Here is a 27969-nt window from a genome sequence, read left to right as displayed (position 1 = left end):
GGGAAATTATATGACGTCTTACTCCTCCACACCCGCATTCAGGGACTTCTGTGTGAACAGTTTATTCAGAAGAAAAATGTGTAGTGCTTTGCGAGGTGGAGTCACTATAGAAGCTGGGAGGACCTCATAATCCTGGATACTTTTTCATCTGCAGTCCTAAGTAATTCACCACAAGAGGGACTAGAGCACAGAGCTAGATAGTCCTGGTTCCTGTTTTCCCAGATGTGATCTGCTGTCATAGTCTCTCCAACAGGTCAGTCAGTAGAACATGAGACTCTTAAACTCAATGTTGTGGGTCTGAACCTGACGTTGGGCAAAAGATTCCTGCATTGCGGAAGGTTGGACTAGATGACTCTTGTGGCCCTTTACAATTATGTGATTCGAAGGAATTGCCTTAACTCATAAGGATATTTACTAAAGCAGTTGACTAAGCCAATCAGTTTCCTAAATCTAGTGGTAAACGTCTGATAGCATTTATAGGAATCTGAGCATGACAAAGGCAAAAGCTTTGCAAGTTTGTCTGCTTTTAGCATCAATACCTCTCCTTTCGAGCAAATATTCAAGGCAGCTTACAAAAGAATGATAAAAATGGGAAACTTATTAGTAAAACAACAGAGCAATCTAAATAAGGCTCATGGGGGAAGGTGGAGGTCCTAAAAGGCAGTAGCAGCATAAATGACAACTTTAAGATAGCACTTTGCAAAAGTTAACTTTCATAGTCATAGTGAGGGAGAGAGCTTAAAATTGACCATACTTTGGGTTGATCAAACTATTTTGTACATATATAGGCAAAAACACATAATGTTAAACTATCTCAACATAGTATTAATTACTAACCTATTTAAATAAGGTGTCCCACCCCTGAAACCTGAATTCTGCTGCCATTGGAACATCTATTTTCCAGTTTTGCTTTCTATGGGGAAGAAAAGAAGCTTGTAGTATGTCACTCTAATTACCCTAATTTAGCAACATAACTGCAACATAAATTTAACAGAAGGAAGAGGGAGGGAGAATGTTTCCTATGATCCAACTTGGCTGTCACCTCATAAGCAAACAATCTTGGCACTGGAAACTGCAATATAAAATATGTGTGTTCATTGATGTAGGGGGACAACTTGTGGCTGCTTTTTTTGAAGATCTGCTAGACATGTTTTATGTTTGAGATATTAACTGGTTTTTGCAAGCCTTCATAGTATGTTGCTTCTGGGTCAAAATTCAGAAAAAGTGAATTAATTATCAATATGCTTCACACAATTCCCCCTCCCTCTCATTGTTCATCAATTTACAGGGGAAATTACAAAAAAAAAAAAAAAAGTTTTATGGATGCATAATCATGACCAGCATTGAATAGAAAATCTTCCAGCTTTATCTTCTGTCTTGGAATGAAAAGGCAGTCAGAGTGGAAATGTGTGCATGGGAAAGTGATGTAGATCATGGCTGCTGGTCCTGTCATAACTTCAAATCATTGGTTATAATTTCTGCATAGGGGGCCTACATACATTCTCCCCAGGATCTGAAGTCTTTGAATGCATGAGCTGTACTTTCCATTGCTGCAGGGTACTGATCACACAGGCCAAGCCTACACAACTGCCCTATAGGACACAACCAAAAGACAATTGCTGCCATTCACAGAGGTCAGTGTTATACATCCTTATGCAGTCATACCTCAGGTTACAGACGATTCAGGTTGCGGACCACCGAAACCCAGAAGTACCCTGGGTTTTGGCAGTCACGCATGTGCAGAAGCGCCGAATTGCAACCCACGCGTGCGCAGATGCCCAGACGCGGGTTGCGAATGCTGCGGGTTGTGAACGTGCATCCCACACGGATCACGTTTGCAACCCGAGCGTCCACTGTACCTTGGGACTCACACAAAAGTCTTGGGCCACTTCTTGGTATCCAGTTGTAAGGATCCTGTTCAGGCCCCCTAGACACCTTGCTTTCTCTGTGCTTTAAGTGTGTTTTCTTGTAACATGTAACGTTAATAAATACGCATTGCCATAGACATTCTGAAGTAGGGCTAGGGGACCTTGGGCCTGGGGGATAAATGAGTCATTCAAGGCCTCTCTGTCTCTCTAAAACATTATCCTTTCCAGGCTTCAGGCCTCACCAACCCTGATCAATACCTTCTGCGAGTGATTCTGCCTATCTGGAAAGTTTCCTTGAACTGTAGTAATGCCTCACATTTGCCTGGATAGAGGATGAAGGTGTGTGTGTATGTGTGTGTGCTGAAACATCTGACTTTTGATTCTGACATACCACTGTCATGTGGACTCTGGAAGTCTGTCCATGAAAGGGTGTGGCCCTTGAATTGAAAAAGATACACTACACATTTATGAAGAATCAGTGCCACATTTGCCACTGCAATGCAAAAAAGTAAATCTATTACAGCCCTCTGTTTTGACCCTGTGGTGACCAAAATGCCATGCCGTTGTGAGAAAAGTGTGCAAGTGCTTAATGCAAGCTCTGCTGAACTTTTCAACTAACACAATTATATTTCTTCTGACCCATTTTACTCTATACTTACTCTCATATTGCTTTGTGACCTTTATTGTCATGCCAATTCATTGAAAATGGCAGCATGAAAAGTGTTGGACCGCTGCAGAAACTTCAGACCAAGCACATAACAGATTTCATCATTTTGTTCTTGTTTTCCGACACAAATCTATATGGCATTGCTGTCATCCCAGTGCAATGAAAATGAAATCAGAGCCCGAGTGTTCAAAAGCTATAGAAATATAAGAAATAAGACAAGCATACCGGTGCATGAAAGGAAATGAGAGTGTTATGATTTATTATCCATATAAATTATAAATAAACAAAAGCAGCATTTGTAGTTTTGGTAATCAATGGTGCTCACGGCTGTCTTAGGGTCTGGGATATTATCCCAGTGTGGGAAAAGGTTCAATGTGCATATTGATATATGTATGTAGAGCTACTCCATGCAAAGATTAAACCAAGTCCCCTCCTAGTATGGAGGATCTCTATGTGCTTTCAGCACTGTGCGCATGGAACAATTTCTCACACTATCTGCATGCATGGGCAATGGGGAAGCATTTCTGCTGTGGGTGTTGGGGACATGACCACAACATGCATTGACTGCAGGTGGAAGGTTAGTATGCATGACCCCATGACCCCAACCTCTTTCCTTGTGTTAGAGACTGGGATCATGTGAACCTCTGTCAATATCACTCATGATGTCATGACAATAGTATTGTTTCCATCAATGGTGATAGGAGTTGTCCAAAATAACTGATGAGCACAATGTTGGGGAAAGCTGATCTAGTCCAGTCTGTTTCCAACAGCAGCAAACTCATTTAATAACAACAACAACCTGGCTAGATTGCCCCAGCCACTTACAATGGCCAGCAAGACACTGTTGGAAGCTTGCCATAAGGACAATGAAGGTATTGACCATCCCTTGCTGTTTAGCCCAGGGTTCTGGTGCTTGAAAGCATTATTCTCATTTCTTATTTTAATTAATCAATTTTGTTGTGCATTCTCTTGATTCAGCAAGTCCTAGGGCAGTGGTGGCCAAACATGGCCCTCCAGCTGTTTTGGGACTACAATCCCCATCATCCCTGGCCACTGGTCCTGTTAACTAGGAATGATGGGAGTTGTAGTCACAAAACAGCTGGAGGGCTGAGTTTGGCCACCACTGTCCCAGGACAATACATATTAAGCATGGATTGGAGCCTTGCAGCAATTCTAGAGAATTCTGCCACCATTGTTACATACCATGGGCTAGTAGTCTAGTAATCCATCTATAGTCCAGGGTCTAGAATCCTTTTCTAGACAATCAAATACTCTGTGTTGTTTTGGAGAAGCTATTTGTGCCAATTTCTATAAAGAGATTTGGGAGATGACCGGAGGTGAATGCCTTGGTAATGAGAGTCAATCATAATAATGAAGTGAGGCAATCTCCAGGGTGTATATACCACTTGCATTTTCTGTGCAGGTTTGTGGTTTTGAGAGAGGCAAGTAGCTACAGCATCCTTGAACCACATTGCTTGTGCCCATCACCGAATGACTTGCTCCTACCCAGAGGGTAAAGCGCCTTTTACATCAGGATGCGTATTAAATGGAGCAAGAGGAAATCCAAATCTTTGAATTTGGCAAATTAAGCTAAACTGATGCTGTATTAAAAACTCATTTAAGTAATTTGTTATTTGAGAACAGAAAAAGTAGCTATTAGATAATTCTTATACTTTCTTTTCTCAGTCTGCAATTCACAGTGGACTAATTAATAAGCACAAAGATGTGAATTGCTCAGATTTAATAAAAGTCGGAACATTCTCATTGTTTCCAGAATAATGATTTGTGTGTGCCTTTGATGACTTGTTGTAACCTGGTTACCACATTCTTCAGAAAAATCTTCTGAACTTTGTGGATACTAATCCATATAATGACATTACTATTGGGAGACTTGTGACTGAAGATAATTTGCAGGGTTTTTTTCTGAGTAATTTGCTAATCACACATATTTTAAAATAGCTTTCCAGAACAGAATGACATGCTTCTTCTTCTTTCCTTTTAAGATGTTCTGTGATTTAAAATAATGGTTTAGGTTGGGTTTTAATTTCCACACAGTAGCAAATTGTCTAGTTAATAATATTCTTATGATCAGGGCTTTTTTTCTTTTAAAAAAAGTTTAGGGGTACTCTCATTCCGTCTGAGCCTCAGGAAACACTGTGACAGGAAATGAGGCCGCCATCAGCGGTAGCAACAGAACTAACAGTTCACCATGCTAGAGAATAAATAATTTTTTTAAAAAAAATTCTCAGTTTCTTCTCCTGTTAGGTTCACAAAATGTTTAGGAGTATGTGTACCCCTTCATCCCCCCCAGAAAAAAGCACTACTTATGATGCAGAAGAATGAGAGCCACAAAACTACTTTGGATACAGGAGAGGCCATGTCTCAGTGTCAGTGACCATGCTCTGAATATAGAAGATTCAGTCTCTGGCATCTCCTTGTGGGGTGAGAAATACCCCTGTCTGAGACCCTAGACAAACACTGTTAATCACTGTAGAAAAAACTAAGCCAGTGGGGACCACATGAGGCAACTTCTTATGTACATTCAGTCTTCTATAATCTGGGGCTCTGCAGGTGCATTCGGACATGTATGTCCATCTCTGAATGATTGCTCAAATCTTGCACGTGCATTAACCCCTCAAATCCCAGATTCAACTGCATGCGTACACCCTGGGGGCTGCTTTGAATGCACAGTCCTGGCCAGATAATCAGTGATAGAAGTAACAACACTGCACACAAAAAAGGCCAAAGAAATGAAAATTTTGATTATTCAAGTTAATGGTCCCTGCCCCCTGTACTGCTCTAATTAGGTATCATTATACGTATACTAAAGGAGACTTCCACACATGCAATCCTAGCTGGATGCAATGTTGTGCACATAATTCCCCTGACCAGTCTAATAGCTCTACTACCACATAATGGCATTCCACATGTTTAGCCCTATAAAGATATGTGATATCCTTCCAATCAGTTACTTGGGAGGTGTGTCATGACTAGATTCAGTCTCCTCATCACTTCCTTTCCCCACCAACATCTCCGTGGTATGGTTCTGTCTTCCTCTAAAGCAGGCATGGCCAAACTTGGCCCTCCAGCTGCTTTGGGACTACAATTCCCATCATCCCTGACCACTGGTCCTGTTAGCTAGGGATGATGGGAGTTGTAGTCCCAAAACAGCTGAAGGGCGAAGTTTGGCCATGCCTGCCCTAAAGTGTTGCCCACACATAGCCTAGCCGCTACAGTCACATGTTCTTGGACCACAACTTTGCATCATTATAGGGTTACCACCTTTGGTCGGGCAAAATAAAGGACAGGTCGGGCAAAATATGGGACAGGTCAGTCAGGACTTGGGGGGCTGGCTAAAAATTACTTTACCTGGTGCAGAAATGTGTATTTAAAAGCATTGCCACATTGGAAAAGAAACTATTGCACTCCACATAAATCTCATTTTCCAAAATAGATATCATAAATACAATCAGAGAGCAAGAATTTGAGCCAACTCACCACCGCCTTTGCAAGGAAGGTGTTTGGGGGACAAGTACTCTCACATTTTAGCTGCTATGCTGCGCTCAGTGGTTTCTTTTTCGTCCGATCTTTCTCTCCTTCCTCCTTGCTGCCTGTGCAAACTCTCCACAGACCGTACAGACCAGGTGCATGCAAAGTGCAATGCCCCTCTCTTGCTCTTTGGCCCCCCGTCTCTGCTCACAGAAATCTATCTCCCCTCCCCCACTCTCCACTGGACAGACCAGGCCTATGCAACCCCTTGCTCTCTGTGACCTATCACCTGCCCATGCAAAAACTCTGCCTCTCAAGCTCCTCCTCCAGCCCCACTCCACCCTCTGCCCACGTCCTGCGATAACCCTCACTCTTGGCTCCCCTCCTCATGGACAAACTCTGCCTGCACAAACTCCTGCTCAGGCTCTACCACTCCTCCTCCCATCAGGCCTACCCTTGCCCACACAGTTTTGAGGAGGAAGAGAAGAATGAGCTTGAATATGTGAAAAAAGAGCATCCTGTTTGAAGTCCAAACAGAACAGGGAACATTTTTCTCCAAAAAAGGGATGATCACATTTTTCTAGGGATGCGTGGCAACCCTAGCACATTGAACCCATGCTGTTGAGCACTGCAGTCACCATAGTTTGTCCACATAATGCCTTGAAAAGTGTACGGACAACATCGGATGACATGAGCTTTGTGTTCTAAATTTGTCTCTTATTTGCACTCTACAATTGTTCCAGAGTGTTGCAATTAAGCAAATGGTTTGAGCAACAATTAAGCAAATGGTTTGATATACCCAGCACCACATGGCTATGCTGACACTTAACAGTCTAGCCAAGCTGGTGAGGAGGTTTAGTCCATCAAAATCATCACGGCAGTTGTGCATTTTGAAGGCCTGTTTCCAGGCATCTGTTTGTTTGGCCTTAGAATCTCTGGCCAAAGCCATGCAAGCCCATGCATGTAGCTAATGTGCCACATTGCATCATGTTTCTTTTAGATCTCTTTCCCCTGAACCCCATGTCTCAAGAGCACATCATATTTAATAGCTCAAATGCATGCAGGAGAGTAATACCAGATGACTTTCTTTTTATTTAAAGTTGAGGTTGCTGGGCAATTAGAGTGTTTTGCCTTCCCCTCCTTGCTCAGTTTTGAGCAAGGAGCCTGGTGACCCTGTACTTGGCAATGTGTCGGATGGAGTGAACAGCCTATAACAAATTGAGAGCCACTCTCCCATCTGCTAGGCTCATAAACAAGCAGATAGAAAAGAATTCTTTCCACGCCTCCTCTGAGGAACCAGCTTGACCGTGACAGGAAGATGGGCAGTAACCAGAGCTATGAAATGCCAGTGGGGAGGTGGGATGAGAATTGACCATTTTCTACACACAACCATTGATTAAATGGCTGTGGCTGAAATGCTGAGAGCCCCAGGATGGCCAGCTGGACAGCTGTCATGTCTATGGGAGTATGGGAGGAATATTTTTTTCCATCATTGTTCTTAACAGCTATAGAATGGGAATGTACCCAAGACATCAAGAATTGGCTTCATTTCCTAGCTTACATATCAGCCTGCTTCTGTGGGAGGCAGCATTCACTCATTATTATTTTTAGTAGTTCTGGATGCTCTGAGGATTAAAATGGTCAAAAAGCTCTGGGACTAAAGATAATTGAAGATAACTGAAGAAATGGAGTAATTTTCAGACAGGGTTGGGAGAAGATTGTGAAGTAATAAGTAGGATTTGGATGCTAAATCAGGTGGATATTTATCATTTGAAGTATGTGGGGGGGGGATCCAATTCATTGAATATAAGGGCCTTTCTTATCCAAGCAATTGCCTGCTTGCAAATCCTCTCCTTAGATTATGCCTTTTTATCAATTGGAGTCAACAGAGGTGGTGTTTGTCATTGTGTTCTATTTCGGTTTTTGGTGGTTGTTGTTTTTTGCTACTACATGCATTTTTCTTATATATTTCTTTTCTCTTATTTTGGTACCACAAACAATTGTGGCTTCAGAAAGATTTCTCTAGGACAGGTATTAATCACGGCTTGGAAACGGCAGTGAGAAGCTGCTTGGCTGTTTCCCCGAGGAGAATTGAAGACAGAGATCATGTGTTGGCCAAATGACTATTTGACATCAACCACTGACTCACTTTGGAAAACAGTTGGGAAAATGCCAAAGGCTTTGGCTGCACTTGCCTGTTTCCAGTATGGGCTAAGATGATGCAAAGCAAATGTGGATGTCCTTTGAAAAATAAAGATTTTTTTTTTAAGTGACTCATTTTGCAGCAAAGCTGAATAGATAGATGCTTGTGGCCTATTTTAATAATTTATTTGGAACTATTTTTTGGCTTATAGCCTTTTTTTTTTTTACTCCACAGATACGCCCACTGGAATGCAAGTTAAAGGTAATTAACATCATGACCCATTGAAATGTACGTTGGTGCTAAATTAACTAAAGCACCGTGGTCACTTCTCCGCCATCTTTGTGAATTACATGGGTCTTACTCCTGAGAGGACAGCTGGTGCTTTCAGTCTTCAGTTAACCATGGCAGATCATCAAGGCTTGAGGATCACTCCAGATCAAACAAACCCACAGTTTTCCCCCAGTGTAAAGAGGTAATGAGAGGTCTAGGGAGCTTGGGAGGTTGCCTAGAACAAACCATACCATAGCCTCCAAGTTTGAATTTAAACTACTAGTTGTCTCTTCCCATCAATCAGTTCTGAAGGAGAATTTAGGCAGCCATTCCAATCTGCCACAGAGTAATGTCTTCTCAGTAGTTTGACTCTGTGAGCCTCCTTTCGTCTGTTCATGACTAGCCCACAACCAAAGGAGGCAAATGGTCTCCGAGCGTTGTGAGAGGAAAAGCATTTGAGTTTTGGAAAGGGAAGAATGTTTGTTTTCCTAGAGTTCAATGGCTCCTTCCAACTCCAAAACTCTATGATTTCTCTCAAAGAACAACTGTGCACCCCCCTCAACAATTCTCTCTCTCTCTTTCACCTGACCTTTACACTGAGATGTTTGGCTATCAGTAATGGAGTGAAAGAAAAGAGCATAGGAACTTGGACGACATCAGGTGAAGGAGTGACAATGGACAAATGGGCTGATTCCTAAAAGATCTCCTCAGGAGACAAATTGGCAGCAGCCACTTTGCTTTCTTACAGTGCACCCAAGATAGCAATTCAATAAACTTATATGAAACCCACTTCAAGACTCATAGACTTATATGAAACCCACTTCAAGACTCATAGGTTGATATCCATAGGTTGATATCCAACTAAATCATAAACAGACCCATTAAAATAAATGCAACTAAGTTACTTAACTCCTTTGATTTTGATGAGTCCACGCTGAGTATGGTTTACATTGGATATCACACATTGTTTCCTATACTTATAAGTAAAATAGCATTTTTTTAAAAAAAAAAACCCCACATCTTGCTTAAAATGTGGTAGTGGTCACATGAAACCAGATAATATTGTTTTGAGGGCCAGATCTAATTTGAAGTCAGTTAGCTGACCATTGTTATCCCATAAGCACGGAGCATTTAGATTCTTTCACCTTCTTTTCAACAGTCTCCTTTTCTGAATGTAGACATGGGAGGGGGCTGGAGTCATGGTCAAGAATGCCTCAGGAGGGTGTTGTTGTTTTTTACACTTTCCACTAATTACTAATTGCTAACGTTACTACTACTACAGTGGTACCTCGGGTTAAGTTCTTAATTCGTTTCGGAGGTCTGTTCTTAACCTGAAACTGTTCTTAACCTGAAGCACCACTTTCGCTAATGGGGCCTCCCGCTGCCGCCGCGCTGCTGGAGCATGATTTCTGTTCTCATTCTGAAGCAAAGTTCTTAAACTGAGGTACTATTTCTGGAGTCTGTAACCTGAAGCGTATGTAACCTGAAGCGTATGTAACCCGAGGTACCACTGTACTACTACTAGTCCACCCTTCACCGAATGTAACCCAGGGTGGGTTCCAAAAATATCACAATTAAAAACAACATCTATCCTCATTAAAACTGTAAAGTTGAAACCATGAAACCAACAAACTTGGCAGAACAGCCATACAGAGCAACAGCATAGGTCTTGTGAAGCATTTTTGCCAGAAAATATGCAAGGTTTGCCTGTATGTTTTCCTCTGCGTAGCTAATAACAACTGATGGTGGTAAGGATTTGAATTATGAAGTAACAGCACAGTTTAGGTGACCACTTGTCTTTGTTAAAGGGAAAAAAAGAGGAAAAGGAGATACCTTTTCACCTCAGCTGTCATGCTGCCACCATCGGATCTGGAAGAAGACCAATGGTCAATGGCTCTCCTCTAACATCATTCCTGTCAGGAGATCAGATAGTGGATGTCCTGTTACACTTGTAGTTGTATTTCATTGCTGCATCCTCGCATCTCATCCTTACAGTTTGTGTTAACTATTTACAGAATAATAATAAAAAAATGAAGTCACAGGAAGAAACCCCAAACCAGCCAAGTCATGCACAGTAGGGCTGGCTCCTTTAATATTTCATCCAAAAATATCTGGATATTTTCATCAAAAAGTATAGCTATCTCTAAGAAATGTAATACACTTGAACTTCCCTTTAAAAAAAAAGGCATTTTGAACACTTTAATCCTATTCATCACATTGAAAGATGCACTACCTATGGAGGAGGAAAAGCAAAGCATGTTTCTTTCAAATAAAATACTTTTTAAATGGAATACTTCACATGCATCTATTTGCATTTTTTAATATATATATATAGCACTTTCAAAGATAATCTTTACAAAACATGCTGCACTTTGCTTATTATCAAAATACATCCCGGTTATAAAAAAAGGACTGCTTTTTCTTTTTCTTCAACCCACACATTTGTCATTATAGCAGGCACTAAGTGGTTATGTAGGACACAAATCACCCACCAATATTGCTTCTTTTTTAGAAACTGCCCTTCTTAGTGCTTTACCTTCAAAGCTTAGGTGGACTCCAATATTTGAACCCTAATTTAAAGAGAAACTATTGCCAAGTGATTTATAACTTGCCCCATTTTATAGGGAATTTTACCCACATGACAGATAATTCTCTTATAATAATTCTACTGATATGCAATTATGTACACTTGGCTTTGTGATACCTTTGTCTTCGAATCTGGAGGTAAACAGTGGAAAACAATTGAATGAGCACAGGCTCCATAGCATGAAGTGGACAGTCTCAATTTTGTGCAATCACATGGTATTTTAGAAGGGTTAATACTAATACTAATGCTAATAATTTATTATTTATACCCCGCCCATCTGGCTGGGCTTCCCCAGCCTCTCTGGGATACATTGTAAGGATGGGGGTGCAGTGGGTGTGGCTCGCCCCAGGTGTCACCACTGGGGGGGGTGACAAAATGCCGGGCAGCACTCACCTTGTGGCCTGGAGTGTGCCCGAGCCACACGTCTCTCCTGGGAGGCTCTGCATTGCCCCAAACGTTCCTCCCACTGCCTCCCCCCCAGCTGTAGGGCGGCTGAGTGGGAGGAGGCAGGCAGACTCCAGAGGCCCTGCCCCATGGGTGGCTCACCCCACCTCCACCCCGCCCCTATGGGCGGCTCGCCCCGCCCCTGGGTGTGCCGCCCCAGGTGCCCCAGCGGCTTCCTCCACAGCTGATTGTAAGCCATATAATTTGTTACTTGTACCCAAATTGCTCTCCTTCATGTGGTGGAAATACTTAAATTATAATAAAATATATGGTAGACTATATAAAGCCTCACTATTACAAAAAGAGGACACATATTTTTAAAGCAGGAAAAAGGAGTTACTATATAGTGGGCTTTTTTAAGGGGATGATTTTTGAAGAGGACAATTCAGTGTTAAGCAATGTATAAATTGTTAAATTAAATACTGTAGCTTACCAGGGTTGCCTTACCTATCCATCTGTCCACCTACTCATCTTTTATATTTTAACACCATCACACAGGAGCCTTAACTGCTGTGTGTTGGTTTTGCAGAAGGAGATTCTGTGGGTTAGAAGAATGATTTCATATACTCTTGGCGGCCAAATATCAGAACTCCACTTCCGTGAGAACAGCTGCTAAAGTGACTGTATCCTTTACCCCTAGCCAGTGAGGTTTGGCTGAGGAAACCACTTCCTGGTAGGTATTGCAGCTCTCTGCTTCTTCAACCACCCCTTAGGTATTTTGGCTAGAGATCACACAGCACAGGTTTATTGCTAACAATGGGTGTGGAGTCATTTCTGCATTTTTCATATCCTGTTGCCACTCAGTAGAACACAATCCACTTCCACTATATTTTTTACTCCTGTCTGCCTCGAGGGATGGAAATGGAGAAGCACTGACCTATAAATATTGGAATTCCCCTCTGCAGTCGGTGTATTTTCCATAGAATACAATACTGTGTGCAGGGCTAGTAGCAATCATAGTTTCAGGGGTTTTTTCCCACATGTGCAGCTTAAATTGGTGAACCGATTTATAACAAGCCAATTTAAAACTGGCATTGGCTGGAATGGACACAGTGGTGCTATTGTGTTCAGATCACATGATTCCTCTTAGGAGCACATATATTTATGACCAACCCACTAGATGAAATTTGGCTGAAGCTTCATTGGTCGCCCTGGGAGATAACATGTGCAGGGAAAGGAACAGGGAGACTGCAAGCTTGTTGGTTCTTCTGAATCTCTCAGCAGTATTTGATGCTATCAACTTCCAGATTACATGTCCAGCATAGGATTTATGGACCACTGCTCATTGATGACTCAAGTTCCATGCCACAAGCAGATTCCAGATAGTCCTGGGGGAATTATGGTCAAGCACCATGACACTTGTATTATAATGTTCCCCAAAGCTTTTCTCTTATCCTTCTTATTGTTTAAGCCTTTAAAGCACAGATGGGAAACCTGTGGACCTCCAGAAGTTGTTGGACCAGCTGCTATAATCCCCAGCTAGCATTACCAGTGGCCAGGAATAGTGAGGGTTGTGCTCCAACAAAATCCATACAAAGTACCTGAGTACCTAAGGAAGGCATCTCCAAACTCTGCCCTCCAGCTGTTTTGGGGCTACAACTCCCATCACCCCTAGCTAACAGGACCAGTAGTCAGGGATGATGGGAACTGTAGTCCCAAAACAGCTGGAGGGCAGAGTTTGGAGATGCCTAACCTAAGGGCTGGTATCCTCCCATACGAATCTGCTCAAAATTTAAGCTTTGTCTCAGAGAATATTCTCTAACTGCTTTTGCTAAATTAGATTAGATAGGGCACCCAACCAAGGAGAGGGCCTTCTCAGTGATTCCACTCAGGTATGCTCTTCTTCAAAAATAAGGGAGGCACCAACTCTTTTACCATTAAAGAAACAAATCGAAACTGTTTTGTTCGCCAAGTGAGGAAAAGCTACCAAGTCCCTGGTAGCTTTTAAAATTCCTCTGCAGCCGTTTTTTGATTCTTAATTTAATTCTTGTTCTTTCTTTTTAATTTTTCTTTACTCTTTCTGTTCAGAAGGTCTTAATTATTAAATTTCCTTATTGCTTATTCATTTTTACAATGGGGGAGAAGCAAGGAACATAGCAAGGAGTGGTTAATATGTACACATCCAGTGACATGCATTTAGATTTGTTTCGGTTAAAGATGGGAATTTAGGGCTTAAACCAAAGGCATCATTGGCAGAGATGAAGTTTGAGAAGAGACGTGATAAAAGATGGAGAGGGGGAGCTCTAATTACATGTTCTAGGCCAGAATTCCAGCAAGGGAGAAAGAAGATTCCACAGGTGTAGGAGACTTTTGACCAGGCAGAGGGCAGAATTTAACTGCTCCCCTCTCACTCCTTTTATTGGCCATCACATGCAACCCTTCTCATAGAAGTGACTGCTTGAAACACTGCTCAGCTAATGATTCTGGTTGCCTTTGCTGCTAGGCTGAATACCTGCCACTATGCTTGCTTACAGGTTATTTACATATGAGATACATTTGTGTAATTTCGTAAGGCTAAGGTGAAGTCCTCCACTGCTGATCTAAAATGATTTAATTGAGCACTCGTCTATCAGGCATTCTAAATTAGCTGTCACTTGTAGAACGGGCTTCGAGAAGGTCACTCGGCTCTTTCAAACATGGCTTTAGACTTGAAAACACCAACTATGATAAATTGCTTGATTTATGTTTTTCTGTTTCTTTGTGCACTTAGCTACCTTGAACATAATCAGGGTAGCCTGTGACCGCCAAGCTCATTTGAGTCTCAGCTAATCCCTTTATCTATTAAACCCACCAGCTTTAGCATATGATCTTTTCCTCCTTTAAAGGATCTCTCACGCGCAGCACAGAATGGGCATTGATGATGAAATGCAACAAACTCTTTCTAGAGTTTCTGTTACATGCTTTCTAAGGCTAGGTTCCTACAAATAATACAGATTTCTGCAAATACTCAAGGTTAGTCCAAGGATTGTCACTGTTTATCTATTACTATGTTAATATCCTTCTAAAAGCAATGTTGTCCTACGGTGTGGTTTCACCTAGGGATAGGAGCGGAATTCAATTCAATTTACATTTAAAGGCAAGCCTACCTCTTTCTCACTTTCCAAAACAATATGTCAATTCAAACACAACCATCCTCTGAAATCCACGCTTCTCCGAATTTTGTAAGGCAGTTCTCCAGTCAAGTAATGTTTACAAAGAATGCATATACTAGGAGAAGGTATGCATAAAAACACATATATTAGTGAATATCGTATTGACGATGTATTATAACAGGGGGAAATGGCTTTTAAGAATTCACAGGCTAGGCAAAATTGCATAGGAAAATGTGTATATTGGGAGAAATTAATACCAAAATACTGATTTTCACAGGGACCAATGCAGAAATGTGGCAAACTGAACTTCATCCTGGAAAAAAATGGGAATCCAAACTGAACGATTAGTTGGACAGTTCCCTCTCCAAAATAAAAAAAAGTAAAATTAAAGGAGATACACAGAAACACTTTCTATAAATGTGCAGAGGTGAATGTGGGGCTGAAGAGGCTAGCCCCACCTGTCACAATCCTTGTGTATCATTGTCATGCTCCCCTGATTATGTCTGATGTTCATCGGAAATAGTTCAGTTGTGTTTTGCATGTCTAGACCTTGACAGTCCTCTCCAGTTCTTTGATTTCCATCTTACTTGCTTAGCTCCAGCTCCCACACTAGCGGCTGGTGACGCTCAGTGTATCTTCCTACTGAGGAAAGGCTACAGAGCCTGGAACACTTTTTTTTTTTTTAGTTAAGAAAAGAGATGGTCAAAATTTCAGGGGAGAGGATAGAAGTGTTTATATGATGATGAATGGTGCAGCCGCAAGAAACATTTTCGCTCTTTCTCATGATGCTGATCCTTGAGGTCACCCAATAAACTTGATTTGCAATAGATCCAGGAGCAACAAACAAAAGTACGTCAAATAGTGCAATAACTAGCACAAGATGTGCTGATGCCAGTAGCTTAGATAGGTTTCAGAATCCTAGTGCTATTTTGGAGGTGTTTATGAATCAGCTTAGTTCTCACTTTCTCTCAAAAATTGATAAGTACAAGTCTCAGTTAATCAACACATCGTATTTTTTCTGATTTTTTTTAAAGAAGAAAATTTACCCTTTACAAAAATAAAAAGAAGGATTTTTTCCAGCTATCATATTTATAACTCACTTTATTAAATTTGTGAGAAAGGAATCATCCTCTCTCTTCTTTCTCTTTCTCACATACACAAACACCTACACACCTATCCCATCTTTCAAGAAAGAGTGAGAGACACCTTTGGAAACGAGCATAATATTTTTCTTCCTGCGTCATTAAGAAAATGTACAATGTGCCCATATATAATTCCATTAGAGCTGGTCCACAGGTGAACTTCAATAAGAAAAGAGTGCATAGTTTTCTCTCATCTTTCCATAAGATACAGAGCTAAAAACAAAAAGTAGCAAAAAGCAGTGTACTACCTTACAGATTAGCAAGCTTATTATGACACGAAGCTTTTATGCATAAGAATCCACATGTTAACTCACTCAGTAAGTAGGTGGGTATAGAGAGGGGGAAGCAGAATGTAGAATCAAATGCCAATGAAATGAAGAAGAAAAAATACAGTCCACGACAATTCAATCAGAGCTGAAATTTATGCAAAATAACCACAGTGACCATTTGCTATAGCAACAAGGTGATAACACAACCATTGTTTTTGTTGCAACAGACTAAAGTGGCTACCCCTCTGGAAGGGTGAATGGTGTACAATCTCTTAGTTATACTTAGTGAGATTCAACTAATGCATTACACTGGTGCCAGGATTCCTGCTCATACAACACAGCTCCTTCCTCCCCATCCCATGTGCTCTCCCCAAATCTCCTCCAGAGGTTGGAGAAAACACCAGAATGAGATATAGAGGGCACTCTGTTTTCAGTAGCATTCCACAGCAAAAGAAATGGCTTTGAGCCTCTTTTCTGTACCTTGCTTGCTTGGTTTGGGGCAGACTTCGGTCTTCCAAATTTCAGTAGCACCCTGTGTGAGGCCAAAATTCAGCATCCTCCCATCTCTTGCCTTCTGTTATGCACAGTTCACTATGTCATAGTTGCAATGCCCTGTAGCGGCCCCTAGGCTTGGAGCCCAGTGCAGCAGAAATGGTTGTGCTGTCCTAAATCTGCCTCTGGCTTGGTTTTAGACACAACTTGGCACTATTTTTTTGCCAATTAACTACAAAAATTAAACCTTTTGTTTGAACTTTGGTTGCATTAATTAATAAAATAACAGAGTCCTGTGTGAAGGCTATGGCTTCTCATTTATAGCCAGCATGTGAACAACATTTATAATTGCATTCTTGATATTGTCCTAATGCACGTAGATGAACAAATCTTTATGCAGAGGACAAATGGATTTTGTTCCCTTAATATGTTGTTCTCAGTGAAGCTGCATTTTAATTATAATCAGTTGCTACTATCTTTTGAACTGCCCTTGTATATGTTGACACTGCTTAATTTATTTTACAGCTGATAGTATTCTTGCCATTGCCAGCACTCAACATGTGTCAGTTGGCCTGGCATATCATTGCTCTCTGATGATGTACTGATCCAAAAATTAAAAAAAAATTCTCCCTCCGTCTAATAGTTATGGTGTGATACTGGCAGTAGGGTCAGGTATATTACATTCTCTCCTGTTAGTCATAACATGCCGCTGCTGGATTTGCAATTAATCATTTTGTGGATTCATGTGAGTGCCAGTTTGAACAAAGAGCACATTTCCCCGAAGTAAATTAATGCATATCTCATAATTATAAGTGTGAATGTCTTCTTGATATTGGATTTTGACTATGACTGTTCAGAGAACTGGGAACAAAAAATACATTCATTTTACTGGAGGGTGGGGGAGAGAGATGAACATGTGCATGTTGTTCTGACTGCTTTTCAGAAATTTCTACAAATATCCTGAACTAAAATAAGCAGTCACTGAAAACTGTATTTGTATGACAAGGCTCTAATCCAATGTTTGTTTAAGATATCATTGTTGATGCTTTGTTTTTTAAAAGGCATTAATCCATGAATATTACTACTACTACTACTACAAATAGCTCCAGCTTTTGGAGGGCTCAGTTCAAGAGAACTTCAGTGTCCCACTCCCTCAATGAATCTAACCCCTGACTGCTATTGTAGCTGCTCCTCTGCCTTACCTCTGCTTCCCAGTTAGAGCCAATGAGCAAGCAAATAGTGAGCCTCCTTCTCCTTCTGACCACTGCTGTCATTTGCTTAGTCATTCCTTCTTAGCCAGATGGAGAAGGAAGTGAACAAACAGTTTACTGTGTTAAATACGATGAGCAGGTCCAGGGAGCTTTTGTGGGTGAGTAACCTGCTGGAGTGTGGGCCCTCAGCAGGTGCCAGATCATAACAACCCCTTGACACTTGTCCAGGTTGATGACTTACCATAGCATGTAATATTGGAAGCAGCCATTTAAAAAATCGTTGAATTAGCAAAATGGTCCCCATTATGACAAACACTGATTGCATTCAGACAGTACTATATTCCCTTTCTCCAGTGTTTCCTTCCCTAGTGTCAGGAACGTGGCTCACCAGAACGCAGGGTAAGAGTCAGACTCAAAATTGAGCTAAGTGAAAGAGGGACTGACTCTTCAAATGAGTGCTGGCTGACAAAGGGCAGTTCAGCCCCCCCCCCTTCTCGAGGAAGACACTGTTGGCTCTCAAGAAGAGGAAGAGTTGGAAGGCAGCTAGAGCATTGCTAGGCAATCAGCAGAGAAGCAGAGGTCTGAGACTAAGCCAAATGAAAGTGGGGAGGGCGGAGGCCAGCTTCTCAGTCCCTGTTCTAGGAGACTGGATAAGATCAGAGGGCAACGGAAGGGCAAGAGGGGAAAGGCGGGAGTTTGGCCCCTTCCTGCTGTGGGAGGGGCGAAGATTCAGACTGATCTACTGTCATCAATGTGAGCAGGCGAGAAGCCGTGCTTTGGATGTGTTTTGATGTAAATAAACATACGTAAAACTGCCAGAGAGTCATTACTTCTTAGCGGGGCTTGCTTGCCTGCCTGAGATCAATACACCTGATAAAATCAAATGAGTGCTGAGGAGAGTGGTGGCTGTCTTTTATGGCCTGGGAGCGGACTGGAGTGAAAACTGTCACAGTCAGATTTGCTCCCAAAGCTCTATCTCCCAAGGCCCAGCCTGATTGGTTGAATCCAAATTGCGGGTTTGGCGGGAACACCATAGTGCCTTGTGGACAGCCTGGTGATTTTCAATGGTCAGCTGCACAACAGAGTTTGCTGGGGGGGGGGGGGTTGTGCGGTCTGACACAATGGTCTGTAACTGCTGCCCACCTCAAACTTGGTAAACATCCATTCTTGTCATACAGCTGTAATTCTCAAGATTGATTTAACAGTCAATGCTTCTTCCCAGGGAGCTCTGAGAGTTAAAACTCTGTAAAAGGAATAGTAAAGGTAAAGGGACCCCTGACTATTAGGTCCAGTCGTGACAGACTCTGGGGTTGCGGGGCTCATCTCGCTTTATTGGCCGAGGGAGCCGGCGTAAAGCTTCCAGGTCATGTGGCCAGCATGACTAAGCTGCTTCTGGCGAACCAGAGTAGCGCACGGAAATGCCGTTTACCTTTCCGGCATAGCGGTACCTATTTATCTACTTGCACTTTGACGTGCTTTCAAACTGCTAGGTTGGCAGGAGCAGGGACCGAGCAACGGGAGCTCACCCCGTCGCAGGGATTCGAACAGCCGACCTTCTGATTGGCAAGTCCTAGGCTCTGTGGTTTAGACCACAGCGCCTATTGCCTAGCTAATTCAGTGGCTGTCAGCAGCAATACACAATCTCCAGATAGAGATGCTAGCAACTGAAGCAGGGATTTCCAGCACACAAAGCAAGTCCTCTGCTAATGAGATTTGATCCCCCCCCCCCCCGCAAAAAAGTAAAAAAGGTATCTGTGCTGAATATCAGCTGAAGATTGGAGGTAGTCTTCTGTTTGGGCACTTCTTTTTCCCCTTCAAAGAACCTCAGAGCTACACAAGACCTATGGAACACTGTTCCTCAATTATGCATTGCTGTGATCTACTTTGTTGGGTTGAGGGCAAAAAAGAATGGCATCAAATAACACACCTATCTTTGGGGATTGCCATTTAAACAGTTATTTTCTTGACAGAAATAATGTTATACTCTGCACAATGTCATTGGACTACAAAGGAGATGGCTTTACTTCACACTTATACTCAGGGTTTAACAAGGGCGCTGCTGAAACCATCTTTGGCAGTAAACAATCTGTATTGATCTGTATCTCGCTCAAATTCTCTATGATCGTTGTTCCGCAGCAATCAACCTATTCTAAACATTGAAAGAACAACCAAAGAAAATGGTGCCTTGAAATAATTTTTCTCCCTACTTTTGGAATAGGAAGAGTGCATGTGTTCACATATAACACACTTAAATGTAGCCTCCCTTTGATAGGCTTATTTTAACTTCCCTTTATGGTATCTATTTTTGTGCCTCTTCACATTGTTTGGAATGGTAGCTAAAAGAGTTTGCACGCTCTCTGATTAAGAATAGGAGCAAATAAGCAGTCTGTTCATGTAGTCCACTTTCTTTTTCTAGGTTTTACAATTTCAGACTATGAGGTGGAAAAGACATACTAGATTTCCCATTTTACCTAAGTGGCAATCTATAAGCAATTCTTTGGTTTTAGTGGATTAATTCTTTTTATGCTGTTTTTTATGCTGCTATATTCTATGATGAAGTTGTATACGGTGGATATTTTTTGCAGTTCTATGTTGCTAGTTGGTTTCCTTTGTATAGTAAGCCACTTTGATGACTTGTATAAAAAGTGAGGTATAAATAATCTAAACAAATAAATGCATCAATCTCCTCTGCATTAAGAAGCAACACCATAACACCTACCCACCCCTATACTCACAAAACAAATGTGATAGGGAAGATAGATTACAACTCTTTTCGGTATACAGTTTCCCTTTCTAGGTTTATATGTACCGGGAGGTCTTTTTAGTATTATTTTAAAATGAAAGCATTCAAATATGTAACCCCTGGCTTGCCATCTGAAATGGTACAGCCCATCAGTAGATACTTTGAGTGAGTGCTATTACTGTTTGAGCTGCTCCTAGACTATACCCATGTATGATCACATAAAATACTGCCCAGATCTATAGTGTCTATATCCTGCATTGCAGGGGGTTGGACAAGATGACCATTTGGGCCCCTTCCAACTCTACAATTCTATTAATTATTTAAGAGGCCACACAATGTTCTGTCACGGTCTAGTTGTATAGTCTGTTGAAGTATGAGATCACTGCTTTCAGGGTCCATACATGTGTTGGTAAATTAGCAGGGTTATATACAGATCCTTGGTGGGGCTCTGACCACAGACCTGCAACAGAGTTTCGCCTAATAGAAGTGGTGAAGAGAAAAGGGAAGTCTAGGAACTAGACTGTATTGTGCATAGTTAATTCGCTGGGTACTGACTAAGACAGTAAACAAAAAACTCAGCCCAGGAACGTGACTGTGAAGATAGGAATAAATTTTATCTCCAGTGGTTATGAAAGTCATCAAGCATAGTTCTTACCTTAATAAATGGGATGCAGGTGGTGCTGTGGTCTAAACCACTGAGCCTCTTGGGCTTGCCAATCAGAAAGTTACTGGTTCGAAGCCCCGTGATTGGGTGAGCTCCCGTTGCTCTGTCCCAGCTTCTGTCAACCTAGCAGTTCAAAAGCATGCCAGTGCAAGTATATAAATAGATACCGCTGTGGCGGGAAGGTAAACAGCATTTCTGTGTGCTCTGGTTTCTGTCATGGTGTTCCGTTGTGCCAAAAGCGGTGCAAGCATTAGCACCATGCTCTTCCTATTGAGGTTAATGACAAAGCTCGCATTCATTGTACTGGAGCAGGACATCAGCCTATGCAATTTAACAGGAGAAGCCTGCAGAAAAGTTCATCACCAGAGTACTGAATCACTAGTTGTTGTTCTTTGCCTCCAACTTCCTTCTGCTGTCTGATTTGTCTGCACGTTTACTGCAGTGGTAGGACACCATGGCTCACCCATTTTCCAGCTGGTCGTGTTAATGCTGCCTACCATGAGGTAGAGGAAAAGGGGCAAGGTGGCAGTAAGGTCAGCACCATGCAAATACACTGGCAGAAACTGAAGATTGGCAGTTTCAACAACAGTTGAATTGAACTGGCAGTTTCAAAAGTGTAAACAACAAACTGTGGTGCAAGCAAGAGCTTGCATCTTGTTTCTCTTTTATTCTGGAATAAGCAACCATGTAAAAAAAGATTCACTGTCATGGTGCAAGTTCTCATAGTTTGTTTCAAGAGTTCTCTGCAGATGATTTAACTAATTGGTGGTAGAGGAACCTACCAACATTATTCTGCATTATCTGTCATCTTTATCTATAATATCTATCATCTATCTATCATCTATCATCTATCTATCTATCATCTATCTATCTATCCATCTATCTATCATCTATCATCTATCTATATCCATCAATCTATCTATCTACATCAGTTATTCCCAGATTGAGTGCCTGTGGCTATGGAGATACACAGTGACCTGTAAATCACTCAATAAATTGAACAAGGTGGAAAGTCCCTGGAACTAGAAACCCCACTGCTTAAAACAAACCAATGGCTGTAGAAAAAGGCACCACAGGTTTTTAATCTTGACTACCCACCCCACTCTAAAAGGCTTTTCCAGTTGTTCCAGGACAGTGCTGAGACAACTTGCTCTTCTTGTCTCAGTTGTGGGACAACTGACTTTGGTTCTGAACCTACAGAACCTACAGCACCTTAGTCCTTGTCCAGAGTCCTGGACTTGTCTTGATTTCTAGCCTATTCTAGAGCCCTGGTCCTACGGGTCTCGATTTTGCTTAGGCCATCACTTCCTGTTAGTGGTGGACATCACAAAAGATCAGGATCCACTTCTATAGCAGTGCCTCAAACTTGATTATGTAAACAAGCTCTCAGAAAAGAATACTGCCAATTCAATACAATTGCTCTAATGCAAGTGCTGACCTCAGCAGAGACAATGCAGGAGAAGGCTAAGCTGATTTATGCAGGATTCACCCTGAATGCTATATATGAGCAGAACTCTGACGTTGCTTCAGCAACAGTATACCTGAGACTAGACCTTGCATAGGCGCAGCAGTTCTGACCTGATTGCAAGCTCTGCTTTCATGCAAGGAGCCTCTGTCTCTCTGCAGTTCTGTCTAAAATTGAATTTTTCCACCCAATCTAATCCATATCCACCCACTCCACAGAGAAGTGTGGATACGGTTCTTGTATCAGTAGCTCAGACAGCTGCAAGTAGGAAGAAATGTAAAAGCTGTGCTTCACTTGAAGCATGGGGAAGAGGGTCTACCAATGATTGTGGTTACTCCTGTGTCCCATAATGTGAAAGACGCTTGTTGAAACTTCTGCAGGTAGAAGTTAGTGCTTGGCATTTTGTATATTTCCCACAAAACTTTGGAGGGGGTGGACTCTCAACAGAACCCCTGCTGTTTCTTTTTGAAGTTTCCCACCCATGAAATAAACATCGGGGAAAGGGGTTAACAACTTACCAAATTGAAGAGTGTTTGCCTCATTGTCAGCTTTGTAATCATTAAGAGAAAATACTGTAGTGGTTTGCCGTGACAAGAAGATAAATGATGTGGAGAAATTCATTAAATCTAGCTTAATTCGTTGACAAAAGAGCACTGTAATAGAAGGTGTTTTTCTTCTCAATTTTTGTGTGCAAGTGACTGGATGCTAAGGGCCAGACATTATGCATTACCTACACAGAAAGCACTTCTGGAGCATGAAGGATGGAACACATAGTCATGAAAATTGCATTTCTGTCTATTTCAGTACAACCAATGCACTCTAGGCGGGGCCACAATTTGTGTCTGGTCTGGAAACTCCAGCTTGTGCAAAAAGCTGTGGATAGACTGTTGATGGGGACAGACTGCCACCAGCACAAAACTCTGGTGCTTAAAGGCTGTCCCATATGCTGCCCATATGCTGCTGGGGCAGATTAAAAGTTATTGTATTAATTTAAAAGCCCCTTATCAACTTGAGTTCTGGATTTCTTAAGGACTGCCTGATTCCTTATATCACTGTCTGATCAATAGGGATGGAAGGATCTGTCAATTTCAGTTTTCACAGTTTCTCATTTTCACAATCTTAAATTCAGTTCTCCACATTTCTGCAGCAATTTGCAAATTTCATCTAACAAACCCATTTTTGTATGCAGTTTTGACTAACGTATACATTTCTGCAATTTATCCTAACATTATGCATTTTCATCGATATGCACGATTTCCCCATATATAGTCATCTTTGTAAACACTGGCAGGTAGGAGAGCTGCATCGCAAAATTCAGATAAGTGCAAATTGCAAAGGCAATTTGGTTCTCCTATGGTTTCAGAACGTGTGAATCTGACGGATTTAGCTTTAAATGTGAGCTGAATTTATTTCTCCCCCTCTATCTACTGATCACCCAGGTCTTTGCAGGAGTCTCTTTTGGTGCCTGTCCCCCTTAATTAAGATGCACAGCTCCTAACTGTTACAAACCATGCATTCACTATTCTGTGTCCAAGCTTGTGGAAATTCTCCTGAACGAGATTAGACAGCTCCTTCCTTGCTTGAACTTCAAACACATGACCAAGACTTACTTTTTAAAATTTCAGCAAGTATTTTAAGGTAGTATTTGGCTTTATGAACACTTTTCAATGTTCTGTTCTCTGTATGGTTCATTTTTATGTACACCACTTAGAAATGCTAATGATTAAGAGGTATATAAAAGCCTTCAAAAAAATTTTTCTTTAATGTGGCAAATAAGAACTTCAGCAAGCATACCCACACACAGAGAGAAAATACGTGTGTGTGGTTGTTAAGCATGGTGATTTATAGCCATGTAATATTTGAATATCCCCTCTGCTCAAATCACAGCCTTTCACACAGGTATTTAGCATGTACTTGAAACTGTTAGGGAATCAAATGTATTTTCATATCATGTACATTGGGTGCATATGTGGCAGCAACCTGCAAATTGTAGCCAATGATTCCTTTGTCATTTCTTCATTAAAAAAATACCTCCCGGCATCCCCATTTTTGTTTTGTTTTGGAACAGTTGTGACACACCTTAAACTCATTTTTTACAGAAAGAACATAGGATGGAAACTCAGTTTGAATGAATGACTAAAATATCATTTTCCCAAACATACCAGGACCTGTACAGAAATGATTTTGCTTGGAGGCGAAGCAGAATACAGTGCTACCTTGGGTTACAGACGCTTCAGATTACAGACTCTGCTAACCCAGAAATAGTACCTCAGGTTAAGAACTTTGCTTCAGAATGAGAACAGAAATTGTGCGCTGGTGGTGCGGTGGCAGCAGGAGGCCTCATTAGCTAAAGTGGTACCTCAGGTTAAGAACAATTTCAGGTTAAGGACGGACCTCCAGAACGAATTAAGTTCTTAACCCGAGGTACTACTGTACCTGAAAGCTTTGATACTGTGTTTGTGGGTCAACAGGAATGTTTTTCAATTTCTCCTGAAAGTGTATAATGAGGGAGGGTATTCCACAAATGGGGAACTCCCACTGAAATGGCCCTGTCATGGGTCAATGTCAAATGAGTAGTCCCAGGTGGCAGTACAGTCAACTGCCGATCCTAGGGACCAAGATGGTTGATACTGGAGAAGGCAGCATTTTAGGTACTTGGGTCCTGCCTGAGGATGTCACATACTGTCCTATGACTCATTTAGGGCTTTATATACTAGTTTAAAGACCTTGAATTGAGCCCAGAAGCTCAGCCAATGGAGTGCTTTCAGGCCTGGTGGGTTCTAATGAGCATTCACTCAGCTGTACTTTCTCCCTTCTTCTAAATGCCAGGTAAAGTGTTGGTTCAGAAACACTAAAGGCACCTCTCCCCCACACACTGTGCAAATTCATAACCATCGAAGAGCTTTTCATGATTCCATTTTCTTCAGACTATGCCCAAAGCCAGAGTAATAAAATCCAGAGTTCTCGCAAGAAATGCAGGCACAACCTAAGAAGATATTAATATTCACTCAAGGATTATATTGTTTTCCTAACTCTCTTTGGAGCTTCCAGAGGAAAAAGCACATTCACCCCAGGACACAGGGAAGCATTTTTAATGTTTTGTTTTGACATGAAGAGCATCGCAAGCTGTTTGCCACAAACCAAAAAAATCTGCACAATCTGAGGCGCATATGCCAAGTTAATGGAGGCAATAATTGAATCTGGGCTTATCTTTTGGAATTTGCTGAATGCAATTTAATATACTCAATATTAAAGGTAATTGGTGTGCAGAGCAAAACAGCACTATGATAATGCTGTCTACTATGATATAATGGTCAGATTCCAAAGAGAATATTTCCCTTTATTTTCTCCTCTGTGCTGCTGCCTCTTCAAACAGCGCTCCGCCCCCCCCCTTATATAAAGACATTTCCTTCCAGGATGCCTGTGTTAAAATGGGCTGGCTTTTTAAAACATCTGTGGACATAAACCAAGTATTTATTTTACCATTGACTGCTGTACCACTTAGCTGAGCAATACTTTTAGTTCCTGCTATGATATCTCAAGTTATTTATGCATCTGTTTTCATAGAACTACACCAGTGACTAAATGGAGATGCTATGAGCGCTAATGGGCTAGACTTTCAGACAATTAAAACGTGGCACTGCTAGCAGTGCTGATGTGTTGAGGCTACAAACGCTAGCAGCTGCAGCTGTTGTGGAAAACTTTTAAATATTCCACTTCTCGCATGCATCATTAGTGCAAGTAAGCTAGCTCAGCGAGGAGCACCTCGCATTTAAATAGGTCCTATCCACTCTAAAGCAAGGGTAGCCAAGCATGGTGTCTTCATGACAGTATTGGGGCAGAACTCCCATCTTTTACCCTTGGCCATGCTGTCTGATGGCAAATAACATATGAACAGCCCCGTTTTGGCTTCCCCTGCTGTAGAGTAAAAGTTCTCAACTGTGTCTGTTGGTCTTGGGAGTAGCTAGATTGGCAATGACACTTTTTGCATACATCTTCTTTAACCTGGGATGCATAAAGGTAAAGGGACCCCTGACCATTAGGTCCAGGCATGGCCAACTCTGGGGTTGCGGCGCTCATCTTGCTTTATTGGCCGAGGGAGCCAGCATACAGCTTCCGGGTCATGTGGCCAGCATGACTAAGCCACTTCTGGCGAACCAGAGCAGCGCACGGAAACGCCGTTTACCTTCCCGCCGGAGCGGTACCTATTTATCTACTTGCACTTTGACGTGCTTTCGAACTGCTAGGTTGGCAGGAGCTGGGACCGAGCAATGGGAGCTCACCCTGTTGCGGGGATTCAAACTGCTGACCTTCTGATCAACAAGTCCTAGGCTCTGTGGTTTAACCCACAGCTCCACCTGCGTCCCTTAACCTGGGGTGCATAGCACTGGTCAAATCTCTTATTGTTGAAATGTTGGCAGGAACAGTGGTCGTACCTGTCTCCTCTTCCCCTCCCCAAGCTACTGGGGACCTTGCTGGGACAACATTTGAACACTGTAGATTTCCTTATTGTCAGACTGTCCCAATTTGAAATGGGTGGCTCCATCTAAGCAAGCCTGTCCTGCGGGAAGTGGGGAGGTGCAGAATACCTTTCTATTTTCTTGATTATTATTTTTTAAAGTAGCTGGTGTTTATTTGGCACAACACATGCTAGTAAGAATGCTTCTTTCCCTACACTGAGTTCATGTTTATTATTTATCATTTGTGATAATACATTAGGAATTTCTCTCCCATAGTTTATGTACTCAACAGCGGCATTACTTCTTTGGACAAAACAAAGATCACCAGGGTTTAAGCAATGATTCTTCAACATCAACTTTGTTGGACTTGTCATGTTGTTCGGATGCCTGATTATTGTCTTCCAAAGCAACTGCTCTATTTCCAACTTACGGTAAGAATGGAAAGCGAAATGCAGCAGACAACAAAAGAGGTTTAAAAACACTCTCAAGGCAAATCTTTAAAAATGCAGTATAAGCAAAGATAATTGGGAAACACTGGCTTGTAAGTGCTCCAGCTGGAGAATAGCCTCTACCAAAGGCATCACAGACTTTGAAGAAACACAAATTCAGGACGAAAGAAACATGGTAAGAGGAAGGCATGTTTGGCAAATCCTCACCATGATCAACTCTCGCCTGGAAACCTATGTCCCCACTGTGGAAGGACATGTGGATCCAGAATTGGCCTCCACAGTCACTTATGGACACACTGTTCAGTCTGTTCAGCTACGAGTGATAGCCAAAGAAGAAGAAGACATCTTTGGGAATCAAATAGTTATAGACTTTTACTTTGTTTTAAAAATGCAAAAATGTCCGGCATGAAAAATCTGTAGATTTATCAAGCTATAAATTGGCTGGAAGGAGTTCATGCACCTGTAAACTTCATCCACTTTGATCTTAAGGGTAAAAAGTTATAGCTGTTTGTAG

The 27969-nt window shown here is 41.7% G+C and overlaps 1 long non-coding RNA gene across 1 annotated transcript in view; it reads right to left on the bottom strand.

Annotated features, from left to right (window-relative positions):
* LOC310770350 overlaps positions 1 to 27969 on the bottom strand; it is a 48380-nt gene that overhangs the window by 17155 nt on the left and 3256 nt on the right. The window contains exon 2 of the long non-coding RNA XR_014552098.1: positions 10271 to 10442. This is a non-coding gene — a long non-coding RNA (uncharacterized lncRNA). The remainder of the gene's footprint in view (positions 1 to 10270; positions 10443 to 27969) is intronic.

Source organism: Podarcis filfolensis (assembly GCF_964270895.1).
Source record: "Podarcis filfolensis genome assembly, chromosome: 9".
Classification (NCBI taxonomy): Eukaryota; Metazoa; Chordata; class Lepidosauria; order Squamata; family Lacertidae; genus Podarcis; species Podarcis filfolensis.
Note: the sequence above shows the minus strand (reverse complement) of the source record. Positions and strands in the feature narration are given on the sequence as shown.